This window comes from Microtus oregoni, unplaced genomic scaffold (assembly GCF_018167655.1).
Source record: "Microtus oregoni isolate MIOR12 unplaced genomic scaffold, Mior012 000019F_ref0000042, whole genome shotgun sequence".
NCBI classification, from domain to species: domain Eukaryota; kingdom Metazoa; phylum Chordata; class Mammalia; order Rodentia; family Cricetidae; genus Microtus; species Microtus oregoni.
Genome location: NW_024543078.1, coordinates 15974587 through 16001468, shown reverse-complemented (window position 1 = coordinate 16001468; position 26882 = coordinate 15974587).

The window sequence follows — 26882 nt, the reverse complement described above, 5'->3', positions numbered from 1 at the left end:
ACAAACTATATCACAGGTAGTTTAGACAAAGGCCCTTGGCTCAAGCTATTACTTGAGAGGAAAGACTGCTAACACCTTTTGCAAAAGCAGCTAAAACATCAGAGGAAGACAGCTATCTGGACTTGTATGCCAGCACTATTTCTCTTGGTCTTGTGGGTTTCAGTGAGATTTTCTTGTTGCTTGTCATATTTGTCTAATGATGACAATGTTATTCACTGCATTCCCCCATGCCATTTTGAGACTTAAATGAGTTAATGGACACTAAGTGCTTAAAATGTTTCCTGGCATGACTAAAAGCTCAATAAGTTAATTTCTATCAAGGCTTTTATATATTGTCAAGATTGATGGGAGCCAAATTTGCAAAATCCACAGCTCTAGTTGAATTGAATTCGTCTGAGTCATCCCCTTAAGTCACAGTGTGATTAGTTATATCCTAATCGAAGAATTTCTGAACCTTTTCTACCTAAGTCCAAAATGTTCTGAATGAGAGAAAACAACAATCTAGAAGGTTACAATTGCACATGGGAAAGTCTTAATGTTTTATGGATTAAAGTGTAGTGATTTATATTTCTAGTTTCAAATTATGGCATTTATAATTGTCATAAAGTAAACATGTGATTGACAACCATTTTGGTAGAGATTGCAGGAGCAATACAGCACCTAAGAGGAATGAAAAACAAGTTTTAGTTTCATTTTTTTGTACTTTTAAAAACTCCAGTTTTGAAAAACATTATAATAAAAAACATTATAGAACATTCTCAAGTCTGTGAGATATTCTACTAGCAGTATATTAGATGAAATGGCTATATAAGTCACTCTTCCTTTTGAGAAGCGGATCCTGTTGAATTGGTTAATGACTTAGATGACTGATAGACTGATGGTGGTGAATTTCCATTCCAAGGTTACGCTAGCCAGAACATTAGTGTCTTCGAGGAGGCCAACTGCTGTGGAAGAAGCCTCTTGCTTTGAGACGTTCATGTTGTGCAGCAGATTAAACCAGTCATGCTGACAGACCACCAGAGATTGGGAGAAGGAGGTGAGGGAGGAGAAGAGGGAGAGAAAGACAGCACTCGGCTTTTCTGACAACACAACCTAACTGTCCAATGAGAGAGTAAAGAAGACATCTTGGGTATAGTATTCCCATTGCCAGCTAACAGGGAATAGAAAAACTAAGGAAAATGCTCATCAGATGGAACCAGAGCCCCAAACATATGACACATGACTCACTGAAGCCACTGTAACCAAAACCCAGGACGCTCTGCCACAAAGACAAGCCATTCCACTGTGCTTTACTCAAATCTACCTCCTCCTCTGCCAGTTGTGAGCATAATAAAATGGCTGTAACTCACTAAGTTCGAAGTGGTTGCTGTCCTGCCATAAATATCTGGAAAAAACCATAGTGTGTGAAGATCATAACCTCACTCTGATATTGAAAACCAGGTCTTTTCTTCTTTCTGTAGCTTCTCACTAAAAACAAAATATAAACAAACAAAGCCCCACCCACTCTTGGTTTGCTGTCATTTAAAAATCTTTCCTTTTCTATATTTATCTTTCGGTGACCCTGAGGTCACCAGACTCTGAAGAGCTTCCCTTTGCAGTCAATGTAGGTTTTCCTTGCAATGAAAACAACTAAATTTGCATGTTAAGTAAACAACAGCTTTGGGTTTCGCTGCTTTCACTGGCCCAGTAAGTCTGACAAAAATAAAGACTAATAAAACAAAGACGCTATTATTTGAACATCATTCTCAGGGCTTCTAGTTTTCAGTGGTGAGTTTATAGCTCAAGCACAAGGCCAGGGAGGAAATGGGAGGTACATGACCATAGTGAGCAGGCTGCAAACATGCCAGCGGCGCTTGAGCACGCATGCTGAGCAAGTGTCCGCTCGAACTTTTGCAATGGCATTTTCTGTTCCCAATTAAATGGTGGTTCATTTAGGATACACTGTTCCCCAAGCACCAATTGATCTCGAGGCTCTAAAAATCTATGTATAGTATATTTCAACTCCATCAACTTTCATGGACTTCTATAAAACATCATAAAGTCTCAAGGTCAGAATTTTTCTCATGAAGAAGGAACATTTTGTTTTGGTGTATTTTCCTACAACAACAACAAAATCAACACACATGACCTCAAACATTTTTGAACTGTTTATAGTTTCTTATAACTGTCAAGGTTGTATTCCAAGGTGAGTCCAATTTTAAATGTTTCAGTAGGGACCACAACTCTCATCTTTATCTTCCTTCACCTTTATCATTTGGCTAATTAGCACTTGATTTAGACTTTCTGACTAGTTAATATTTACACGTTTAATATCACTCGGGATAGAAAAAGCACCTTGCACAGTCCAGACAAGTGATTCACCACTGACCTGTATTTCAATCTGTTTTTAAACTAGACACTGACATGCTTGGAGCATTTGGCATAGTGTTCACTTATTCGCTGAGACATGTTAAATACTGACACTGACGTTCATTCATATCCCTGGGGTTGAGAAAGCTGGTAGGATGCCCAACTGGAACCCTTTTAGAAATATACTTTTAAATTTCTTCCCAAGATGAGGGAGAGGAAAGAAACACGAATGGTCTCATATACAGCAAACTTTGATAAATGGGATTCACATGTACTCATCATTGCTTATTATAAACCTATCTAAAACAAACAAAAGCCAACAACAACCCCATACCATGCCTATTCTCCATCCCCACTCTCCTTACCCTGACTCTGCCTCCTGCTCTTTCATATCCTCTCTTCCACACTTAATTATCTCTTATTAAATACCTAGCAATCAGATATTGTGTTAGCTGTTGAAGTCACTAAAAGGGATGAAAGCATGGTCGAAAGTCTTAAGAGGCCATGAAGAATTATTCATAGAGCTGAAAATAAGCAATGAGTCTTTAAACTAATTTACCAACTTTTCCTATAGGTATAATAACTCTTTGTTCACTTTTTAGTAAGATTTTCTTTCTCAGAAACTATCAAGTTTCCATAGCTATTTAAATAGAATCTGTATCACTTTTGGATTTCTATATCATTATTTGGCAGAGAAAGGTAAGGTTTTTATCCGCCTTCTGAAATACCAGCACCATTATCAAAACTATAAATGCACAGTAAGGGGATGTTCAAATTCCAACTAAACGTGACCAGCTGTTAGGGCCATTATGTTCTGCTTAAGATGAGTAAAAACTACAGCTCTATGTACATTGGCGTATGCTTTTAACATACATTTCATGTTGCATTATGGAAAGATTTGCATGGCTTAATATAATTGAGATGAGGATATCAATTTAAGTATCTAGTGAACCCTTTAGCCTGTGGGGGTTTTCCTCCTACAAATGAAAAGCTAATACATCCACCCTTCTTCCAGAACAGAACGAAGCGGACATAGGAAGCTAAAAAAGCGTACAAATGTAAAATGGATACAAAGGAGTCTTTTCATTTTTTTTAAAGACAGATTTTGCAGATTTTTTTTTGCTAGTGAGAGGAAAATCATAAGACAATATAGTAGTGCTTCTGAAATGTGCACTCATATGAATAAGAATTACATTTTCCAGCTCTTCTGGATGGGAAGGCTTCAGACATTGGGCATGACATCAGGTTCTGCAGAGCCTGGGAAGCACTGTATCTATCCCATGCTTGTTGTGAAAGACCTGAGGATTCTTGGACATTACTTGTTCTCCCATCAATATGGTGTGCCATGTCTATGGGAAACAGAGCATTCAGGTTTGAAAGGTGCCTTGTTTTATTTGTTGAGAGCAGATCCATCTTCCAATGTTGTGTCAAGGTCAACGGTAGTAGACTGATCAAAAGAACTCCTTGGGTTACATTCTCTTTGCTTTCCTTCATCTAGAATTTGACTGGAGGCCAGGGAGACATGAAAAACCCACCCCTCCCTATCTGTGATATACACTGTTCCTGCAGTCTTGTAGGAGCTGTGTGATTTCAGGACTGTGAATGTCAGGGCACCTGCACATCTGGGCACAAAAGAGAACTCCCAGCAGAAAGAAAGAGCGACTGGGTTCTATTATATTTTAATACTTGGCTTATATTTTTGTCTTTTGAATACTTAGTTGTTTTATTTAAGTTGTATCTCACCTCAGTAGACTACTGCAACTGTCCTCTCTTATCCTGAGTCCATTCTATAATAATTTTCCTTTCATTCCTCAAGTATATATACTTACCGGTTTGTGTTCTGTTGCTGTGATAAACACCATAACCAAAGCTACTTGGGTAGGAAAGAGTTTATTTTGTTGAAACATCCTGATCATAGTCCTTTACTGAGGAAAGTTAAGGAGGGAGTCCAAGCAGTATAAGCTGGAACCATGGAGGAATGCTTCTCATTGGCTTCCTTTCCATGGCTTGCTCTGTTTGATTTTTTATACAGTTGAGACCAAACTGCTCAGGGACTGTGCACTCACAGTGAACCGGGCCTCTCACATATGTCATCAATCAAGAAAAGACCATCCAATAGAGGCCATGCCTCTACTGAGAGTCCCTCTTCCCAGATATGTCTAGGCAATCAAGAAAAGACCATCCAATGGAGGCCAGGCCTCTACTGAAAGTCTTTCTTCCCAGGTATGTCTAGGTTTGGGTCAAGTTGACAAAAACTAACAGCATATCCTCTTATTCACACTTTACTATCTTTTCATTCCTATCTCCTTTAAATTATTAATAACTGTTAGTTTCAAAATAAATTATAGATTTCCCACAGTCAGTACCACAGTGTCACTCTCTTGGAACCTTAACATAGAGTTCTGAAACACTGACTGTTTTCTGCTGTGAGCTACCACCATGAATGCTGGCAAATAATCTTAACTGCTAGTGTAGTTTTCTTCCTCCATATACAGTATTGAATAACACAGACTTCCATTGATGACTCACTATCCATTCCAACAAATGCAAAAATATCACAACAAATGTGCACACCCAGAAACAGCACCCCCTGCAACACCCACAGAAGTTAAACCACTGTGATGCCTGCACAAGCTCACACTTCCTCAGTTCTGGAAGCCAAAGATAATGAAATCGGTAATATGCCAGAGGGTAAAAAAGGATTACATGTTATAGTCCTACTTTAAAAATGATCAGTGACCTTATAGAGGACACAAACATATTCATTAAGGAAATCAATTTAGGACCTAGATAAGAAAGTTATCAAAGTAACTGAAGCAGTAACATAAAATAAAAAAAAAAAAAGAAAAAATCAGCTAAGGAATTGAGACTCTGATAAAGAACCAAACAGAAACTCTGGAAATGAAGGAGTCAAAAATTAGGTAAAAACCACAGAGGCAAGCATCACCAAGGCAAAGCAGAAAGCTAAATTCTACTAAGGGAGGACACAACTAAGATGTGTGTGTGTGTGTGCATGTGTGTGTGTGTGTGTGTGTGTGTGATCAAAATCCCCAAAACTCAATAAGATATTCAAAACACCAAAGCTAAGTGTCCCCTTAGAGCAAATTAAAGAACTAAGAAAAAGTAAAAGTATATAAATAGTGTTTTTTTCCAATGAAATTATACCAGAGAAATTTCCAATTCATGACAGGGTTGGAGTCTCTGAAGAGTGAATGACCATTGTGTGATGCTGTGAAGCTGAAACCTCAGTTAAACAGAAGAACCCAGGGTACTGGAGAGCCTAGGACCACGGCATATTTGCCAAGGAAATATGCAGGTGTGGAGTGGTGCTAGCCCAAGTCTAATAGAGAAGCTGTGTGGACTGCAGGTGACAGAGCTGGAGGGGTGGGATCCCTGGAGCTCATCTGAGGGCATTCCAGATCTCAGATGCTCGACACAGAGCTGCAGGACTTGGTGTATTATCTTGCTAGATTTGGGCTTTGCTTGATTTGCAACAGTTTTGTATCCTAGTTCTTCCACTTTGAAATGTGAATGTGTATTTCATTCCATTATGTACTGGAAGCACATAGCTTATTATTTCATTTTATCAGAGCTCACAGTTTAGGCTTTTCAAGTGCTAGATATTAAGGTCTATGAAAACTTTTCAACTGGACTTTCACATTAGAACATAAACTTTGGGGGTGAGGGACAAAGGCTATGGCTTAGAACTGATGTGTTTTGCTGTCAGATTAACAAGGGGTAGAGAAATGATAATTGTTTTTAATCATTAGCCTGGAATAGTCTAGGATCAGCTGGATGGGGATCTCGATGTGGGACTGTGTATGTCAGCTTGGGCTCTGGGCACATTTGTAGAAAATTATCTTGATTACATTAATTGATATGAAAAAAAGCCTTCAAAGAGAAGGCATCATTCTCTGGGTTTGGATCCTAGACCGTGTAAGGTAGAACATGAGAAACTGAGCTGAGGATAAACATGCACACATTAGTTTGTTCCTTTCTGCTTTGGATTGTGTATGTAATGTGGCCAGCTGCTTCAGGTTCCTTCCACCTTGACCTTCCTGCACTAATGGGCTGCATCTCTGCCTCCCCTCAGGATCTGTCAACCAGAGTAAACCCTTTCTCCTTTAAGTAGCCTGCGTCAAATCATGTTGTCAAAGCAACAGAAGAACAGCAAAGGCACCCTGTATGACAGACACAGAAAGACATTTGACAAAGGTTAATGTTCTTCTGATAAAATTCATGACATATTAGAAATAGAAAAAATGTATTCTGAGCCAGTAAAGGTTAGATACAGTGGACCCATAGACTACATTATAGTAAGTGTGAAAAACTAATAACATGTCCCTCAAAATCTAGAATAATACGATTGTGTCTGCTCTTCCTGTTCTTATACAATAGTGGTTGGCATGTTATCTAAAACAGTAAGAAAATCAAAATAACTAAAATTGAGGAAAGAAAGAAGTCCAATTATTCATAGTTGTAAATGATTTGATCCTATAGATATATAATTAACAGACAAAAACGAGTAACATTTTTGAATATCAATAATAAACTAACTGAGAATGAAATTGGAGAAATTCTCATTCACAATAGCTTAAAAAATAACAACTAGAAATAACCTAAAGGAGAATGTAAAAACTTCTACAATGGAAATTCTCAAATGCTAAGGAAAAAAGTTAATGAGCAGTAGAGTACGTAAAGACTTCCTACATTGAGAGTCTTACAAAAATAATATTTTTCAGTTTGCTATACTGAAGGCAGCTTATAGCCTACTTTAGCACAGTGCTCCTCATAATTTCAATGGTATTCTTTCAGAGCTAAAGTATGATTAAAATTCATATGGAAACACAGAGGAAAGGTATAGACAAAATACTCACACATAGAAAGAAATGTTCTAAAGCATTGAAATATCAGATATTAGAGGCATGGGTATCAACAAACACAGCATGATACTAACCTGAAAACAGGCTAAAAACAACCCCATATATCCACAGGCACTTAACTTTTTTTTTTTTTTTGATTTTTTGAGACAGGGTTTCTCCGTAGCTTTTGGTTCCTGTCCTTGTAGACCAGGCTGGCCTCGAACTCACAGAGATCCGCCTGCCTCTGCCTCCTGAGTGCTGGGATTAAAGGCGTGCACCACCACCGCCCGGCTGGCACTTAACTTTTGACAAATGTGTCAAAAACATTATTGGAAAAAAATCTTATCAACAAGAGGTGCTTTCCACACGTGAAGGAACAGAACTAGACTCCCATCTCTTATCCTGCGCTTCAGTTCAAGCAGGATAAGATTCAAGCAGTTCAAGACAGATGAAAGATGTTAGAGCAAGGCCTGGAAGAGTGAAGCTGAGGAAAGAAAGCTAAGGGGAGAGAGTGGTCATGAAGTTGACAGGCAAGGGTTTTCTGAAAAGGACAGAGACAGGGCAGGACTCAGAACTGACAGGTAAGATCGTGTGAGCACAACGGCTCTGCACAGCAGAGGGAGCAGCCGTCAACTCATAGACCATCTGCAGAACAGGCAAAAACATTGTTTCCTACTGTACATCAGATAGTTGGTAAGTATCTAAACTACATGAAGAGCTAAAAAAAAATTAAAAAGAGCTTCTGATCAGTAAATGAACTAATGAATCGAAGGGATGATTTTCCAAAGAAGAAATAGGAAGGACCAAAACATATTTCAAAGTACTTAACATCCTTACATATCTGCAAAATGCAAATGAAAGCCACTTGGACATCTCATCTCACCCTAGTCACAAAACATGACAATAAATTCCTATGGGAATGCAGAGAAAGCTGATCTATAACTCTGTTGGGAGTGTAAATTGGTACAGTCACAATGTTAGTCAGCATGGAAATTTCTCAAAACTGAATATAGGACTTTCGTATTATAACTTAGTTTATTATGACTAGGTACATACCATAGGACCCCTAGTCCTACCACAGAGATACTTACACATTCGTGTTTTTCTCTGAACTGTTCATAATTGCTAGGAAATGCAATTAGACTAAATGTCCCCTGACAGATGAATAAATAAAACATCCACATGCACAATGGACTTTCCCTACTCTGTTAAACAAACTGAATGGTGATGTTTATAGATAAATAAGTGGAATTGGACACAATATTAAGAAAAGCAAGCTGGGCTCAGAAGACCAACATTGCATGTGCTTGCTCATAAGCAGAATCTAAATTTTAACTACTGGGTGTACGGTCAGTATGTGTGCACATGCACACACTTGGTTAGCTCATGAAATTTGGAAGGGGACCCCAAAAAGGGAAGAAATGATCTTCACAGACCAGATGGAGAGCGGAGAAGGTAACAGAGATGCAGTGAAATACATTCCTGTGTTCATATGATATGAAAGCAGGTGAGGTTTGTTTGGATACAGGAAAGAAACTAACCAGAAGTAATGTAGTGACATTAGGGTAAAGGGGTGGGGAAGGGGGATAAATAATAATGAAATCTGCATTTAAATGTCGTAATGAAATCCATTACTTATTAATCTACTTTGTTAATTGACAAATAAGGTACTTGTTAATAATTTTTAAGTATTTACAAATAATGACCATTTAATTCAAGATTTACATTAATCTGCCTGAGGATGAACAGGGTTATGACTTTATTACAGCAGCCCCAGAGAATCCATGGACATGTAGCTCCCTTTTGTGCCGCATCTGTCCTCAATAAATTTCCTTTGATGTTTTCTAGGGTTTAAGGCTGGCATCTTTTTCTCTTTATCCCAGAACACTTCTTCAATAAGTTTTTTTTTTCCCAAAAAAGATGTGGAATTAATTTTCTTAACCTTGAATATCTTATTTACTTCCATTAAGCTGACTGACAATTTTTGTCTAATGGTTTCATGGTTATCCACCAAATTGCAGTTCAAAGGTCAACTTCATATTCTGAACCCTGCATGCAGAGTTCTACCTGGGTGTCTTTTTTCAGAGGAATCTAGCCTAAGCCATAGCACAACAAAACTAGGAAGCAATTTATCTTCCACCAAGGAATTTCACCTCAAACCTGTGCCCTTACTGCTCACTGTGGTCCAGGGTACATCGTACATCTGAAATTCTTATGATACAGACATGCTTGTGGTTGAACCTTGCTTTGCGGGTACTCATTTTTGTTCATAGGGCTGCTCCATAGAGTTAGCCATCAGAAGCAAACCTCATGGACCATGTGTTGCCAGCTTCCAGAAACCATCTAGCTGACAAGCCTGAGTCACGGTTCAGTGACATGGAGATTGCTCTGTGCATAGCTTTTTTTTCCAGTTTCATAATTGCAATGATAATCTCTAAGGAGTCAGTTCACTATAAATGTTTGACCAGTAAACACAGCTGAGATTTATAGACTCTAACCTAGTTTTCTCTTTGATTACATCAGTTGCTATTCTCTGTGATTGTTGTTGTTATGAAAGGAAACAATCACTGCTACAGAGAAGCCGTTCCTGATTGTGGAGCCTGGCTGTTTCTCACTGTGGACAAGAGAATTTTGGTTAATCGCTAAAGCACTATTGGGAGTGATACAATTGCTATTTCTGATTATTGTGGCAATAACTCTTGTGTCTGAAAAATGTGTGTGTGTGTGTGTGTGTGTGTGTGTGTGATGTTAGTCTTAATTGTCAACTGGACAGGATCTAGCATTATCTGGGAGATAGGAATCTAGGCATGCTTGTGAGCGATTGTCTCCATTATGTTACTTGACACTGGAAGAGCCATCTTAATTGTGGGCAGGACCATTCCCTTGGATGTGTAAAACGAAGAAAGAAAGCTGAGCATTAGTACATGTGCATTCATTGCTTTTGTTTCTTGATGTAGGGGCAATGTGACCACTGACCAATGGCCTGCAGCAGTGACTTCCTGGCTGTGATAGGGCAACCTGAACTATGATGCGGACTGAACCCGTCCCCTTTTACATTGCTTATGTCAGAATATTTTGGACAGCAATAGGAAAAGAAACTAAGGCTGCATTCATGTGCCCATTCATGCATGTGTGCCTGCTTGTGTGTGTGTGTGGGGGGGTGGGTGTCTGTGTGAGTGGATTCATGTGTTAGTCACTGCCCAAGTGTGGAAATCAGAGGTCAACTTTGGGTTTGACTTTATACTTGGCTTAAGGCAACATCTCCTTAGTGTTCGTCACTGGGCATGCCAGGTTACCTGGGTCCCATGTTTCTTAGTCCTCCCCCATCTCTACCTCTTATCTTGTAGTAGAAACATTCACATAGACTTTTGGGGTCATTCAAGGTCCTCATACTTGGGCAGCAAGTGTTCTGTACATTGCACTATCTCCCTAGCCTGTTGTGCCATCTGTTAGCACAACGATATCATTTTACGTGGTCATTTTGTAAAAATGAACTGATAATGTCAGATGAGATGAAATTTTTATTTTCCTTCATAAGGATCAAAAAAAACTCATAATTTTAGAAAACAAAAGTTACCTTCAGTTTTGCTTCTTTCATTTCACATCTATTATGGAGGATTTTGGAAAAAGAAAAGACTGGGATGAACTTGTGAAGCATTAGCTGCCTCAAGTGGAAAATTAGCCACACACAGAGAGACTCACATACACACTTGCGCGCGCACACACACACACACACACACACGGGCAAAACTTTTAAAATAAGCTGTGTTTTTGGCTATCTGCATGCTAACATTCAGTTGAACTTTGCAGAAATCCAGTCTTCACTAGCCCGGGAAACTTCCTAAGTCTTCTAGCAAAACTTTGTTTCATCCTGGCTAGCTCCCAGGAACTGCTCACACTCAGTCATAGGTTCATTGGCACCCCAAGGGTGTCTTTCTAAATTAATACACATTACCTCTTTTGAGAACCAACTGTCAAATTCTCCTTACAAATCCTCAAAAAATGTCCACTTTACTTTCACCTTAAGTTCATATATTTGTTTTCCTTCTCTTCTTAATCATATTAACTGAACAGTATTTAATGTTGTATGTTCTATTGCTCCCATTTAAACCTAAGATGTATTCTGTATCATTTTATCCCTCCCAAACCACTCATTCATTTATATTGTAGTTACTTGATACACGTTGTTTAACTGTAAATTTCTTTTAAGGGATAATATTCACTTAGCTAAGACAGACTGGAAATTAAATAAAGTTTCTAAATCAAATAATTGAAATTTCCATTCCTTGGCTAGAAGTGTTTTTAAATTGATCACGATTATTTCTAGTTGTTCCCATTTGACTGTCTCATCTACCTGTGTGCTTCCTAACCTTGGCATTCAGCAGCATTGTAGGGATGGTGATATTGCCCCTAATTCCAAGGCCTTTTGACAATAGCAACCAATCAAGAGATGTAGGTGGCCTGAGAGTTCTGAAACTATGACACTTTCGATTGAAGCGTTTATTAAGTTTAGGATAGAATATTGAACTAAAAACCCTATGGAAAGCAATGTGATAGCAGATCATATATGGAGGTTTCAGGGCCCACTATGTTAATTCAAATCCGATTCCTTGAGGCTGACTCTCTTGGGAAAGCCAAGGCTCATCCAAGAATGCTGTGTGAAGGTGCTGGTGAACGAAATGCTAGAATTTTAAAGTTACATTCCTGGAAGCCAGCATGTGCTCAGTTGTATTTACTGAATAAATAATTGAAAAAAAAAACTGGAATGAATAAATAAACTTGAGGGGTTTTGTTTTTCAGTGAGTTAGGCATGCCAGAGAAGATGGGGGCAAAAATCTTTGTAACAAGGCAAGCTTACACCCTCTTCTAACAGCAGGAAGCCCGTGTTCACTTGAACAGAATTAAAAATAAATGTGCAAGTAGAATTTTCTTTTCACAATGGAAACCTACATGAAATACATAATTATGACCATCTGCCTTCCTCTAAAGGGGAAAAAAATCCCTATTAGCCAACAATTTTCTAACGTGGGTACCAGGTTTCTTATGCAGTGTTTTCTGCCCCCTTCCCTTCCATACTGCAAACCGTTCCCATGTAAAATCATGGTCATGCAGGAATTCAGCTCCTTATTCTGTAGAGAATTCTGCAAACCTATGTTTGCTGCAGCAGCATTACTCACAGGAGCCAGATATGTCATCAGTTTAAGTCTCTCTCAATTGTTGAATGGATAAGGAAAATGCACTGTGCATATACAATTGAATATTATTCAGCTTTAATTAAGGAAGCGTTTTCATTTGTAACGATGTGGAAGGACTCAGAAGACATTATGTTAAGTAAAATAAGTAAGTAACAGATTGACAATGCCATCTCGGATAGAGACAAATAAAGAATAGAATCATGATTAACAGAGGCGGTGTGTATGTGTGAATGTGTGTGTGTGTGAAAGGTTTAGTCAAACAATACAAAATTTCTGCTAGTTAAAAGGAGCAAGTTCAATACATTTATTGTTTTATAGTAAATAATGAATGTAATTGGTAATAATTATTGAAAATCCTTAACAGTTTATTCTAAAAGTATAGAAACTATGTATAAATACACAAACCATGTCTATTTATATACACTTGTTCAATTTGGTCACTCTAGTCACGCACATTTAGCTGCTCTATGCACATTTCAGTATCTTGTACATATATGCAGTTTACAGTTGTGAATTAAATAATTACAGATCAATCTTATGCTGATGACAAATGTTTAAAGCACACAGTCCAGTTTTGGTTAGCAGAGAGTGAAACATTGATTGGTTCTAATCAAGCAGATGTAGAAGCAGAAGCAAGTGTCTGGGATCATAAAATGAACCATGATTTACTATCTTAAAACTTCTGTTTTCCACACTTTCCCTGTTTCTTGAGTACTTGACAGAAGTCTGTCAGACATGTGGGCTGATTTGGAAAAGAATGTGTGGAAGTAATTGCCCTCCAGTAAAATGTAAGCTAAACTGAAAGACATGTAGATAAGGAAAAGAATACCCATGTAATCAAAGTTGTAAGAGGCTACCGGAATTGTGAAAGGGACTTTTGTGGGCAGCTCAGACAGGGCTTTTCTCCTTCAGAGTGAACATGTCTTCGTTATAGCCAGAGCTGTCAGTATCCGTTAGACTCTCTTTTGTCCTGTGAATGATGACAACGTCAAAGCAGCTTCCATGAATGAGTATATGAGGCACACAGGGCAACTAAATGATGGCAAAATTAACTATCCCAGTGACTGTCTGCTCATGGACACCACATATGGCCAGGAGCACAGTGTCTATGTCATTTTTGCAAATGGGTCAGGTATAAATGGTTTTAAAAAACCTTGATTCTGCTGACTGCAGGCCCTAGTTCTTTTGTCCTTATACAGAAATTACAAAGTATCTTATAGCTAATAACAAGCTGCCCCCTCCACTAAAAGAAAACATACTCAGTTAAGTAACTAACATGTTCAACACTAGTAATATCTAAAATCTAAAATTTGACATTTACTCCTGTGTTCCCCTAACAACAGGCAAGATTTCTATCACTGCAGCAGAGCAGCTTCCCTCTTACTATTTCTGAGCTCTTATTCTCCCTCCACCATGGTAGTTTGCAAACACTGGGACCAGTGAGATGAGATGAACAAGGCCAGGCCTATTTTCGTGGGATATTTGTACACTGTGTGAAGATACATTTCTGTGGTTGGTGTAATAAATAGTTGATTGGCCAATGCTATGCAGGAAGTATAGGCAGGACTTCCTGAATAGAGAGGACTCTGATTAGAAGAAAGGCAGGTACATCAGGAGATGCTGATCAAGCAAGATGTGCAAGAGGAGAGGTAACAGCCACGAGCCACATGACAGAACAAAATTAATATAAATTGGTTAATTTAAATTATAAGAACTAGTTAGAAACAAGCCTAAGCAAGAGGCCAAACTTTCATAATTAATAAGAAGTCTCTGTGCCATTATTTGGGAGCTGGCACACATAAGAGACTCGTTACACCCAATTGGGCTAAAAGTATCACATATGGATTCTGGTCCAATCTGCTGCTTTCAGATTGGACCAATTCACTGTCTGTGGTCACCACCCCAGGATCCTCATAACTACCGTGGGTGCTCTCTTCCTTTTCAGTACTTCTCCTCAGAGCTGAGGTAGAAAGATGAAATGAATCTCTATTTTGGCTTTGTAACTTCCTATTTTACTTCTACGAGTTCCCTCACAACTGTAGCTTCTCCTGTAGTTCTTTCCAGGTGGTTTTCAACTGGAATTAAGGGAAACTGAATCCTCTCACAAAAGTCCTGCACTGTACAGAAGAATCATCCACTCACATATGTGTGTGAGAGAGAGATTAAGACCCATGTGTTCAATACTTCTGTCTTAGTCTATTCATATAGCTATATAAAATAACTTAGACCGAATAATGTGATTTACAAGAATTTATTCCTCATTGCTCTGGAGACTATGAAGCCCAAGATCCAAGCAATAGCAGACACAGTGATTTGTGAGGCCTCATACCCTTCTTCAGAAAATTCCCCTTTCTGCTCCCTCTATGTTTTCAGAGGCTCCAGGTCTAAAAGCCTTCCATCCTTCTAATGTCACTGCAGTGGACATTAGTGGACATTTGATTTCATGAATACTTTTAAGAGGTGAAACCCATGAATTTACACATGCCAGGTTAGAGTTGAAGGATGCATCCGGGCCTCCACTTTTGTGCTTATACATGGGTTAATGGTTTATTTATTTATTTTTTTCTTGGAAGATTTTTTTTTTTGTGGGGAGTGCACCAAAGTGCATGTATAGTGGTCAGAGAAAAATTTATAGGAATTTGGGTTATAAAGATCGGAGGTGTTATCCACTAAATCAATTTGTTAGCCACGATTCATTGCATTTTTTGAGATAAGGCTACACAATGTAGCCCAGGACAGCATCAAATTCATGACACCCTTTCTATGCCACCAGACTTGGCTTCTAGAAATGATATTACCTCCAAAGAACTTAGGACATAATCACCAAATTCATTTGAAAACTTATTGGCTTATCTAATCTTTCTGGTGACCACCTTATCTTCGAACCACAAATGAAACTTAGCAGTTTCTTTTTTTCATTTTTAATCAGTACAGCAAATTAAAATAAGAAGCAGTGATTTTGATGAAATAAGTTCATTTATAAGCTCCTCCCTTGACAGTCTTTTTTAAATTAATGTAGTATTTATGTATACACCTGTATGGCCTGTCATATAATCATCTGGATACACAAGTTCTTGCTTACAGAATGATCACTGAGATTTGAATACTCTTCCTCATGATGAGAATTTGGGAAAGCTTGTTGCATGCTTTATATAATTCTGATAAGTTCTCAGTGTTTTAGTCTTTCAGTGCACAGTGTCCCTTCCTCTTTCCTGAGTGTCCATTTCATTTGAAGGGACAAAGAAGGACCTTATTAACATGCTGGGCCGTGTATGCCCTTTCCTAACATTGTTTTTTATGGGAAAGATGTCTTTTGGAGACAGAAACAGAGTGGTGTGAGCAGGGCAACAGTAAATCTGTCCCCAAGCTGCTTTCCCTAGTAAGTCATCTCTGCTCATGGTGACAATTTCCCTGGTAGAGTGACCAGAAGGATGGAATGGTTTCCACAGCGTTACCCTCCTTGGCATGATTCATGTCTGCTCTCTTCTCAACAAAAAGTTAGTTCCTGGTTCTGACAATGTGAACTGGCAGTGCAGCTGGAGCAGATCTCCAGGCATGGCTCCTCAGACATCGCCTGGTTTTCCTCAATGTGAAATATCTGCTGAATCTGAGTACCATAAATATCCAACTGTGTTTATTCTAGGCTGAAGCGTTAATGTCGATGAATTTGGAACCCTCCTGAGTAGATGATCTCCTTCTTTTTCTCCTCCTTCTCCTCGCCCTCCTTCTTATTATTTATTTATCCATTTACTTATTTATCCATTTATTACATCCTGACTGCAGATCCCCTTCACACCTCTCCTCTCAGCTCCTCTCCTTCCTAACCCCCATCCTCTCTTCCTCCATTTCTCTTCATAAATAGGCAGGACTCCCACATATATCAACAAAATATGGTATATCAAGTTGCCATAAGATGATGCACATCCCCTTGCATTAAAGTTGAACAAGGAAACCTAATGTGAGAATAGGGATTTCAAAAGCCAAGAAGAGAATCAGAGACAGCCAGAGACCAGGCTATATATATATGCAGGCTTCTTGGTTGTCAGTTCAGTCTCTGTGAACCCCTTATGAGTCCAAATTAGTTGGTTCTGTGGGTTTTCTTGTTGTGTCCTTGACCCCTTCATCTCCTACAATCTTTTCTCTCACTCTTCCAAAGGATTTCCCAAGCTCCCTCTAATATTGTACTTTTGGTCTCTGCATCAGTTTATATCAGTTGCTGGGTGAAACCTCTCTGATGATAATTGGACTGTATAATGTTTTATCAGTGTAGCAGAATATCATTAGGAATTATTCCATTGGCTTTTTCAGCTAGTCATGTTGTGTTCTATCACAGGTCTTTGGGCTGTCCAGCCTCTGGGTGCTGACCTTCCAAGCAGTGTCATGGGTGGGCTTCCACTCATGGTATGGATCTCAAGGTAGATCAGTCATTGACTGGCCCCTCTCACAGTTTCTTCATAACTCTTACCCCAGCACATCTTATAGGACAAATTTTAAGTCGGAGACTAAATCCCTCCACTGGAAATCTTTCCTGGTTACAGGAAAGACAGGTTTCTTTATTTCCCACTGCTAGAAGTCTTAGCCAGGGCAAACCTCATAAATTCCTGGGAGTTTCTGATGGGGACCTTCCTTCAGCCAATGGCCTTTGCGAGGCTGGACCAGGTTAAAAAGTGGCTTTGGGGTACCAAAAAGCCGTGGTCCTGCCTGTCGCCCCTCTCTTCCTGTGCTCCACAACTTCATGTTTCTGTTCTATGAGTTTTCCCTTTTAGTGATTAAAACCTCAGAATATCCTATTTGAGTTAGCTTGGGATTATTTGACTCACATTCTCCCCATTTGATGGATTCTTCATCAAGTTTCCATTGCACTAGGTTTCAGGCTCATCCCAGAGATACCCATGATTCCAGTTGTCTCTCCCAGTATTTTCTACCTCCATCCTTCCGTCACCTGAACCATCCTGTTCCCATGCCCATCCACTATCCAGACCTCTCGCCCTGTCCACCTGTGACTGTTGTAATAAGATTGGCGGGCTGGGCTGCGTCGCGCCACCCGGCTAGCTTTACCCAAAATAATTACATGGAAACTGTATTCTTTTAAACACTTCCTGGCCCATTAGTTCCAGCCTCTTATTGGCTAGCTCTTACATATTGACCTAACCCATTTTTAATAATATGTGTAGCCCAAGAGGTGGCTTACGAGGGAAGATCTTAACCTGCGGCTGTGTCGGGAGTGACAATCATGGCGAATCACTGACTCTGCTTCTTTCTCCCAGAATTCTGTTCTGTCTACCCCGCCTACCTAATTTTCTGTCCTATTAGGGCAAAGCAGTTTTCTTTATTAGTCAATCAATGAAAGCAACAGATAATATACAAGACCCACCTCCATCATGTGATGTAAATTCTACTCTGTATTCACAGTGAGAGTTATTTGTCCCTTTCTTGAGAATTCCTTATTAGTTTCTTTGGTCTGTGAATTGTAGCATGATTGTCCTTTAACATACAGATAATAGCCACTTAGAAGTGAGTCCATAGAATATTTGTCTATCTGCATCTGGGTTACCTCACACAGGATGATCTTTTTTAGTTCCTTCCATCTGCCGTCGAACATCATGATGTCATTGTTTTTAACAACTGTACTGTTTAAATATACCACACTGTTTTTATCTATTCTTTGGTTGATGGACATCTAGATTGTTTCCAGTTTATGACTACTATAAATAAAGCTTTTATGAACATAGGTGTGCAGTGTACTTTTGATAGGATGAAACATCCTTTGCATATGTGCCCAGGAATTGTATCATTAGGTCCTGAGGTAGATGGATTCTGAATTTTCTGAGACACCTTCACATTGATTTCCAAAGTGACTGTTTAAGTGTTTACTCCCAAAAGAAATGGGTGAGTGTTCACCTTGTTCCAATCCTCTACCACTTAGGCTGTCGTTAGCATTTTTGATCTTAGTCATTCTGACATATGTTAAATGGAATATCAGAATTATTTTGATTTTTATTTCCCTGATGGCTAAAGACGTAAACATTTGTTTATGTACTTCTTGGCTACTTGAGATTCTTCTGTTGAGAAGTCTTTGTTTAGATCTGTTTTCCATTTTATAATTGAAATATTTGGGTTTTTTTTGATTTTTTGATGTCTAGTTTCCTGAGCTCTTTACATATTTTGAATATCAGCTCACTGTCAGTGTGGAGTTGGCCAAGATCTTTTTCCATTCTGTAGGCTGCCATTTTATCTTTTTGACAGTGTCTGTTGCCTTACAGAAGCTTTTAAATTTCATAAGGTCCCATTTATTAATTGCCAATCTCAGGGTCTGCTTCTGGCATTATATTCAGGAGGTTGTCAATGTGTTCAAACTTACTTCTCACTTTCTCTTCTATCATGCTCAGTGTGTCTGGTTTTATGTTAAGGTCTTTGATCCACATGGATTTGAGTTCTGTGCAGGGTGATAGATATTAATTGATTTGCAATCTTCTACATGCCGACATCCAGTTAGACCAGCACATTTGCTAAAGATGCTTTTTTTCCTCATTGCATAATTCTGGCTTCTTTGTCAAGAATCAAATGTCCATGGGTAAGTGGATTTATGTCTGGGTCTTTGATTAATTATAGTTGATTAATACGCCTGTTTTTATGCCAATACCATGTGTTTTTTTTTAAACTATTACTCTGTAGTTCAGCTTGTAATCAGGGATGATGAGACGTCCAGAAGCTCTTATATTCTATAGGACAAATTTAGCTATCCTGGGTCTTTTCTTGATGGGGGAGAGTCTTCTGGCTTGTGTTAATTTCATTGGTTAAATAAAGAGACTGCCTTGGCCCTTTAATAAGACATAAAATTAGGTAGGCGGAGTAAACAGAACAGAATACTGGGAGAAAGAAGCTGAGTCTAGGAGTCGCCATGATTCTCCCACTCCAGACAGACGCAGGTTAAGATCTTCCCTGGTAAGCCAGCTCGTGGGGCTACACAGATTATTAGAAATGGGTTAGATTAATATGTAAGAGCTAGCCAATAAGAGGCTGGAACTAATGGGCCAAGTAGTGCTTAAAAGAATACAGTTTCCATGTAATTATTTCGGGTATAAAGCTAGCCGTGCGGGCCGCTGGGTGGTGGGACACAGCCCCGCCGCTCCTATTTCAACATTTTCTTTTCCATATGAAGTTGAGTATTGTTCTTTTAAGGTCTCTAAAAATTGTGTTGGTATTTTGATGGGGATTTCATTGAATCTGTAGATTACTTTTGGCAAGATAACCATTTTTTACTATGTTAATCCTACCAATAAATGAACATGGGAGATCTTTCCATCTTCTGATATATTTTTATTTTCTAATTTCTTTCTTTAAAGACTTGAAGTTGTTGTTATACAAGTCTTTCACTTCCTGGTTAGAGTTATACCAAGATATTTTATATTATTTGTAGCTATTGTGAAGGGTTTTGTTTACCTGATATCATTTTCATTTTATTTATCATTTGTATATAGGAGGGCTACAGGTTTTGTTTTTGAGTTAATTTTATATTCAGTTACTTTGCTGAAGGTGTTTATCAATTGTAGGAGTTCCCAGGGAGAAGTTTTGGGGTTGCTTACGTATACTATTCTATGGTTGTTGGTGGTGGTTGTGGTATTGGTGGTTGTGTGTGTGTGTGTGTTTTCCTTCCTTTTGTTTTGCTAGTGTGAAGCTATTCTCCTTGGATATGGTGAAAAAGAATCATTCTTGAATTGGTGCCTTCCTTTTATTACCTTTTGTAGTACTGTATTTGTGGTCAGATATTATTTAAATTTGAATTTGTCATGGAGTATCACATTTTCTTCTGCTATTGTGACTGAAAGATTGCCTGGATATAGTAGTCTGGGCTGGCATCTGTAATATCTTTGAGTCTGTAGCACATCTGTCTGGGCGCTTCTGACTTTTTGAGTTCTTTTGGTAAGTCAGACATAATTCTTATAGGTCTGCTTTTATGTGTTACTTGACCTTTTCCCCTTACAACTTTTAATATTATTTCTTCTGCATGCTTAGTCATTTGACTACTATTTAGTCAGGGGTGTCTTTATTTTCTGGTTTAATTTATCTGTTGTTCAGTAAGCTTTTTGTATAGGCAATCTTTTTATTTAGGTTTTAAATTTTTAAAAAAAAATTTGCCAAAAATATTTTCTGGGCATTTGAGCTAGAAATCTTCTATTTTTAATGTCCTCAGTTTTGATCTTTTCATAGTTTCTAGATTTTTTTGGATATTTTGTGTTAAGAACTTTTTACATTTAGTATTTTCTTTGATCAATGTATCAGTTTCTTCCATTGTAACTTCTGTGCCTTAGATTCTGTAGCTAGTCTTTTATATCTAGTTTGAAGTACAGTCCTACAACTGTATGTCAGGGATGTTTTGTAAAGCAGATATTTGCTTTAGGAAACCAGCTCACATTCTCCTTTGTCTCTAATGTTGCTTGCTTTCAGTCTTTTAAGAACTATTTATTAGTTCTTTGAAAGTTTTATACAAGGTGCTTTGATCATACCAACTTTGACAACTTTGACAACTTTTCCCAGATCTACTTGCCACTTTCCATAGCGTTTGTGTCCTTTATCATCCAAAATCCTTCAGTACCAATTTGTACTGCTCAAATATTTTTGGCTGTGTGGTCTTCCCCTGGAGATTGGGTAACTAATCAGGGGTTCTACTCTTAGGGAAAATGGTCTCCCTTTTTCAACAGCTAACAATTGCTTATAACTTCATGGCTAGGAGACTTGGTGCCTAATTTCCCTCTCTGTGGTGGGATTTGGTCTGACTTAGGTTTGTAAAGTTTCTGTTGGCACTGTCACAACCCTTGTGAGATCTCATATACAGCTGTCCTGCCATGTCCGGAAGATGTATCTTTGAGTCATCCGCTACCTCTGGTGTTTATACTTGTTTTGCCCTCTCTCTGAAATGGTCTCTGAGCTTTTGGGAAAGAGGTATAGTATATGTCCCATTTAGGGCTGAGCATTCTGCAGTCTGCTATCCTCTGCACTTGACCAGTTGTGGGTCTCTGTACTGATAATCCATCTCCTGCAAATAGGAGCTTCTCAGGTGAGGGCTGAAAGATACATAATCTAATCTATTATTATTTTTCCCCTGCAGTAATCATTGTGTGCCTTTACTGTCAGTTGCTTTTCTCATTTGTTTCTTAGATTTTAAAAAAGTAACTTTTCCTATACCTTCTACTCTCTTAAAGCATTTTGATGTTTATTATGTTTATTAACCTGTTCTGTTTTAACTATTGTTTCTGATTTTTTCACAAGTGCTGTCTCCTACCTCTTTTCTGTTTCCTAATTATGGTTTATGTGATTCTTCTATGTCTTTAAATGTTTTCTGAATTCCTTCTACTTGATTTCACAATTACATCACTTGCTTCAGTGTCTCTCTCTAGAATGCTTTTGAGATTTGTAGAAATGCCATTTTGTACTTTTTCTTTATAATCTCATAATAGTGTTAAATAAAATTCCCACCTTTTACTTTTGCCACATTAAATATAGTTATCATATGAAATTAATCTAACCATATCTTTGGGAGCAGGCGAGGTTGGAGAAAGTCTTCCACCTTGCCTGGTGTAGTACTGAAAAATACGCTACATACTCACTGAGATTTCTTAACAGTTCTCCAGCACCTTCTGTCTGCTTTCACCTAAACAATTTGTTTCAAAAATAAATTTGAAAAGTGCACAGATTTGAAGTTTGCAGCATGATGCTACACATATGTGTAGATAATAAAATGGCCGTCATAATGCAGGTAGGTAAGTATTATCTCATATACTTTCATGACAAGAACAGCTGAAATCAAACATAAAAACACCCAGTGCAATATAATTTTACTATCCTAAGTCCTCAGGCAGTGCCCTGTCCTGCATCCTGCTCTACTTCTCCCACAGAGGCAGTCTGTGTGCTGGGTGTCTACTGCTCATGGGAGGGAGTGAGCTTCTACATTCACAGATGGAAGCTTTTAGGCCAGGTAATCTTCCTAGTTCTGCTCTTCCCAGGATGGCTCACTGAGCATCAGTGGAATACCTTCCAAGCAATTTGGGGCTGGGGTATTTTCATCTCCACTAAACAGGTATTAGTTTCTTCCTCTTCATAGAAGCAATTTCTACCTGCTTCTCTGGAAATGATTCCCAGAGAGTTGTGCAGTGTTGGGTTTGGTCTTGACTGTTGCAGTGAGGAAGCCGCTTGTTTTGTTCCCATCTGCCTGGCTAGCTTATCCCTGAAATAATCACATATAAACCATATTATTTAAATCACTGCTTGGCCCATTAGCTCTAACTTCTTATTGGCTAACTCTTACATGTGAATTTAATGAATTTCTATTAATCTGTGTATCATTATGTTGCAATGGCTTACCAGCTAAAGTTTCAGCATATCTCCAGCAGCAGCTCCATGGCTTCTCTCTCTCTACTTTCCTTCTCCCAGCACTCAGTTTTGTGCGCCCCCCCCCCTGCGCCTACCTAAGTTCTGCCCTATCAATAGGCCAAGCCAGTTTCTTAATCCATTAACCAATAAAAGCAACACATAGACAGAAAGACCTCCCACACCACTTAACTGCTTGTGTGTACGGATGGTTGGGGCCTCTTGTCAAACAATTTTATTCTAACTGTAGTCTATAGGTTTTGGGTCATATTAATTGGTCCTTTAAGTCTACGGAAATGGAAATGTGATAGAAGTCTCGACTAATGCCTCAATTATTTTTCAACATAAAACAGTACTTTTGTAGTATGTAGATATAGAACACCAAAAGCTATGCATGAGTTAAACAGTCTAAATGGTATGATGGAAATTTAAAAATAATTTTTAAATTATTATTTAAAATTAAATTTAAAAATAATTTAATTAAAACATAAAGCACAGAATTACTTTAGCTCCAAATCTCAATTTTAAAGTCAGTTAGGTATCATTTTTTAAAGTCTTGATGAACGTACAGCTGGAGAAATGTTTTGGTTTGTGTTGACAATGTATAAAAGCATGGCGGTGGTGGCACATGCCTATAATCCCAGCACATGGGAAGCAGAAGCAGGCAGATTTCTCTTTGAGTTTGAGGCTAGCCTGGGCTCTAGAGTGAGTACCAAGACAGGTTCCAAAACTACACAGAGAAATCTTGTCTCAAAAAAAAAAAGTATAAGGAACAGGAACAGTATAGGCATTTAATTTGTCTTTTAACTGTTTGCATTTGGTATTTACAGACAGTATGTTATTGATTTTTAACTGATAAAATTATACCACATTTTTGGAAATTAGATAAACTTAGAAGTTTATCATTAAGAAGAAAGATGGATAAACATTGTATTACGATTGTGAGCCTAGAGTATGTTTAAACTAGATGCCATTCCCATTGACATCCTGCAGCTCTAAGGAAAGTCATCGTTAGCTCCTGTTGTAGAAGGCTGGAAATGAACATATAACTGAATGCACAGCTAAGACAATGGTATAGTTCTTTTTAAAATAATTGTTGCAGTTGTAATGGGTTCTTATGATCCAATCTACTGAACACTGTCTTGAAGTTGTATTTGCAGTAATGAAAAGGAATTAGACTGTGATACTACTTTTCTTTTTTTCTGAAGCAGCCTCAGGAGGATAGAATAATGCTGTATGCTTTTCCCGCAATGCTCAGATAATGTTATCCTAGACATTTCCATCAAGTCTGAGACCTTTAAAAACCAAGTGTTCCATTTCGAAGATGTGCTAACTCTAATCTGTAATTGTCATGCTCACAAAATTACAGCATCATAGTTTGAAAAGTTTATAATAAAGGTTTTCTGTTGATAACAGCAATTAATTAGTAATTAGAATGGTCTCTGACACTTCTGAACACGATACATCTATTTGGAAAAAATTAAGCCTCCAAACAGATAATAAGTAAGTCTTCATACAGGATTTTATAGAATGTGAGATGGGCAATATGCCAGAACCCAGATGTGCAAGTCTTGAATTTTAATTATTTAAAACAATTTTTAGATTTTAATATGTTTTGATCATATTTTTCTCCTCCTTCATGTCCTTCTAGATCTTCTCCCTCGCCCTACCCTTACAACTTAAAGTTCTTTCTCAAAAAAAAAAAACCAAACAAAAACCCAATAGTCTAACAAATCCACCCAAATCAAAACAAAATGAAACACCTCCAAATAAATAAAGAAGGAAAAGAAGGAAGGAATAAAGAAATGAAGAAAGAAAGATAGAAAGAAAATAAACTGTGACCAAATGGCAGTACCCAAAAACCTAGCAGAAATTGCCTGTTCACATGTGCATTCTGAGTTCAGTACAGAAAACCAGTTATAATTATGGAAACACTTTCATTATAATTTTCTTCCCTTCCCTTCCTTCCTTCCTTCTTCCCTCCCTCTCTCTCTCTTTCTCTCTCTCTCTCTCTCCTTCTTCTTTCTTTCTCTCCTTTGTTGTGTTCATTATATGCTTCTCAATTTTTCCTGAACAAGGGACCTGTCCTACTAGTAGACATATCCAGTGTCACTCCATTGGAGAAAACTGATTTACTATCTCTCAGTAGGTATAGATGGCAGTTCAGTTGTTAACCCTTACCCTAGTGGCATGGTTTTCATAATTCATTCATTTTTTTTAAAGATATAAAAAATATAATAAGACAAAAACTATCATATCAAAATTGGACAGGGTTAGCCAATAGAAGGAAAAATCCCCAAGAGAAGGCACAAAAATGAAAGACACACTTGTTTGCACACTCAGGAATACCATGAAACACTAAACTACAATATATATAAAGCTACAATATATATGAAAGGGATCTAACTGGCCATCTCTTGTCACCAAACAAAGCCCCCCCAGTCCTGGGACTGGGTTACATCTAACTAAGTTTTTGGCCAAAGGGGCTCCTTGGGAATCCCCAAATAGCCTAGGCTTTTGCCAAAACTATAGACAGCTCTCCACAAACTGACAGCAATGCCTCACTGCTGAAGACAGCACCTATACATCTCATTGAAGATGAAGATATCAAGCTGGTGCCCCCCCGGAGAGCCTTCATACAGTGTTTAATCTCTTTACTAGAGAAAGCAAAGATGTCAGCCCACAAACAAGCACTAAAAGTCAATCTCTTATGCACAAATCTCTCGAAATAATTGCTTTGAAATTTAAAAAGTATTAGTCATTAGCACACCTTTTTTAAATTACAAAATTTATTATTTATTTAGAAAAAATGTATTATAATTATTTTAAATGTCACCAATAGGCGTCATGAATTTTATAGACTAAAAGTAAAATAATTGTTATGTAAACAACTGACCCACTGCTTTTGCTTAAAGGAAAACCCTCTAATAGGAAGGTGTAACTTACAGAAAGATGGTGCTTAGAAACAAGTGTTCTCAGGGCAGGACAGATGGCACTGAAATTGTGGGAATTAGGTGCTTGCATCACTGACACCAGCATTGCTTTGTAGGACATAACACAGCTTCAGGGTCTCTGTCCTTTGTGTATTTGAAGAGCTCGCCTTAAAATAGTGATGTTATAAATATTAACAAAAATATCATTTCATGAGCTTTGAAAGTAGATTCTAGGAAGGCTAATGATTTCCAGCTAAATATCAAGTTGTTATTCTGACAAACCTTTTGCTAGGCAACGAAGGTGGAATGACATAGTAGGCCTTTCAAAAAGGTCTCAACAACTGCTCAGTTGAGACAAAATTATATCAACTAGTTGTTTGACCTAATTAGACGATTTCTGAAATTATTAATCAGCCTGTGGTTGATCATCACACAACATTATACTGTAGATAATTTTTGACTGTCCTACTTGGTTGTCTTCCCAACTGGTGAGAATGAATATACACATAAATATGTAAATACAGGCACCGATAATTACATAGACATCTCAGAAAGAACATTGAGCAATAAAAACTACCTGCACTAAATTATACAGAGTAAAGTATCACTTTATTTTCTACTTATCAAAACTATATATAATCTATGTTTTTGAAGGATGCCAACTTATGTAAATAAAAGTATGGAAAACAAACAGAAAGATTGTATACAAGCTGCCAAATACTTCTGCTCAAGATGTGACAGGAAGGAGAAGGGATGGATGAGAAAGCAAAAGCAAGACACTATATTGAAACTATGACTGTATGCCGTAAAATGTGTGATGATTGCACTAACTCTGTATGAGAAGACTGAAGCTAGGATATTGGAATTTATTTTTGTATTGGAATATGAGCATATTTCCAACTAAATGGACCAAATTATAAACTTTAAATGTCACAAATGAGATGAGAGGACAGAGGAAAGAACCAGAAATTGGTTCTTCTCCAAAAGTCCTTTCACATGAACTGTCTCTTAACTAAAGTACTCTAGTGCACCTGGATGTGTACGTCAGGAAAGTTTGTTTTCTTACTTGATTTATTTTAGTGCTCTAACCATGTGGTGCTTTAGACAAGAATGGTCCCCATAGGCTCATATATTTGAATGTTTGGTCATCAAGGACTGGTGCTGCTTGAGAGGGC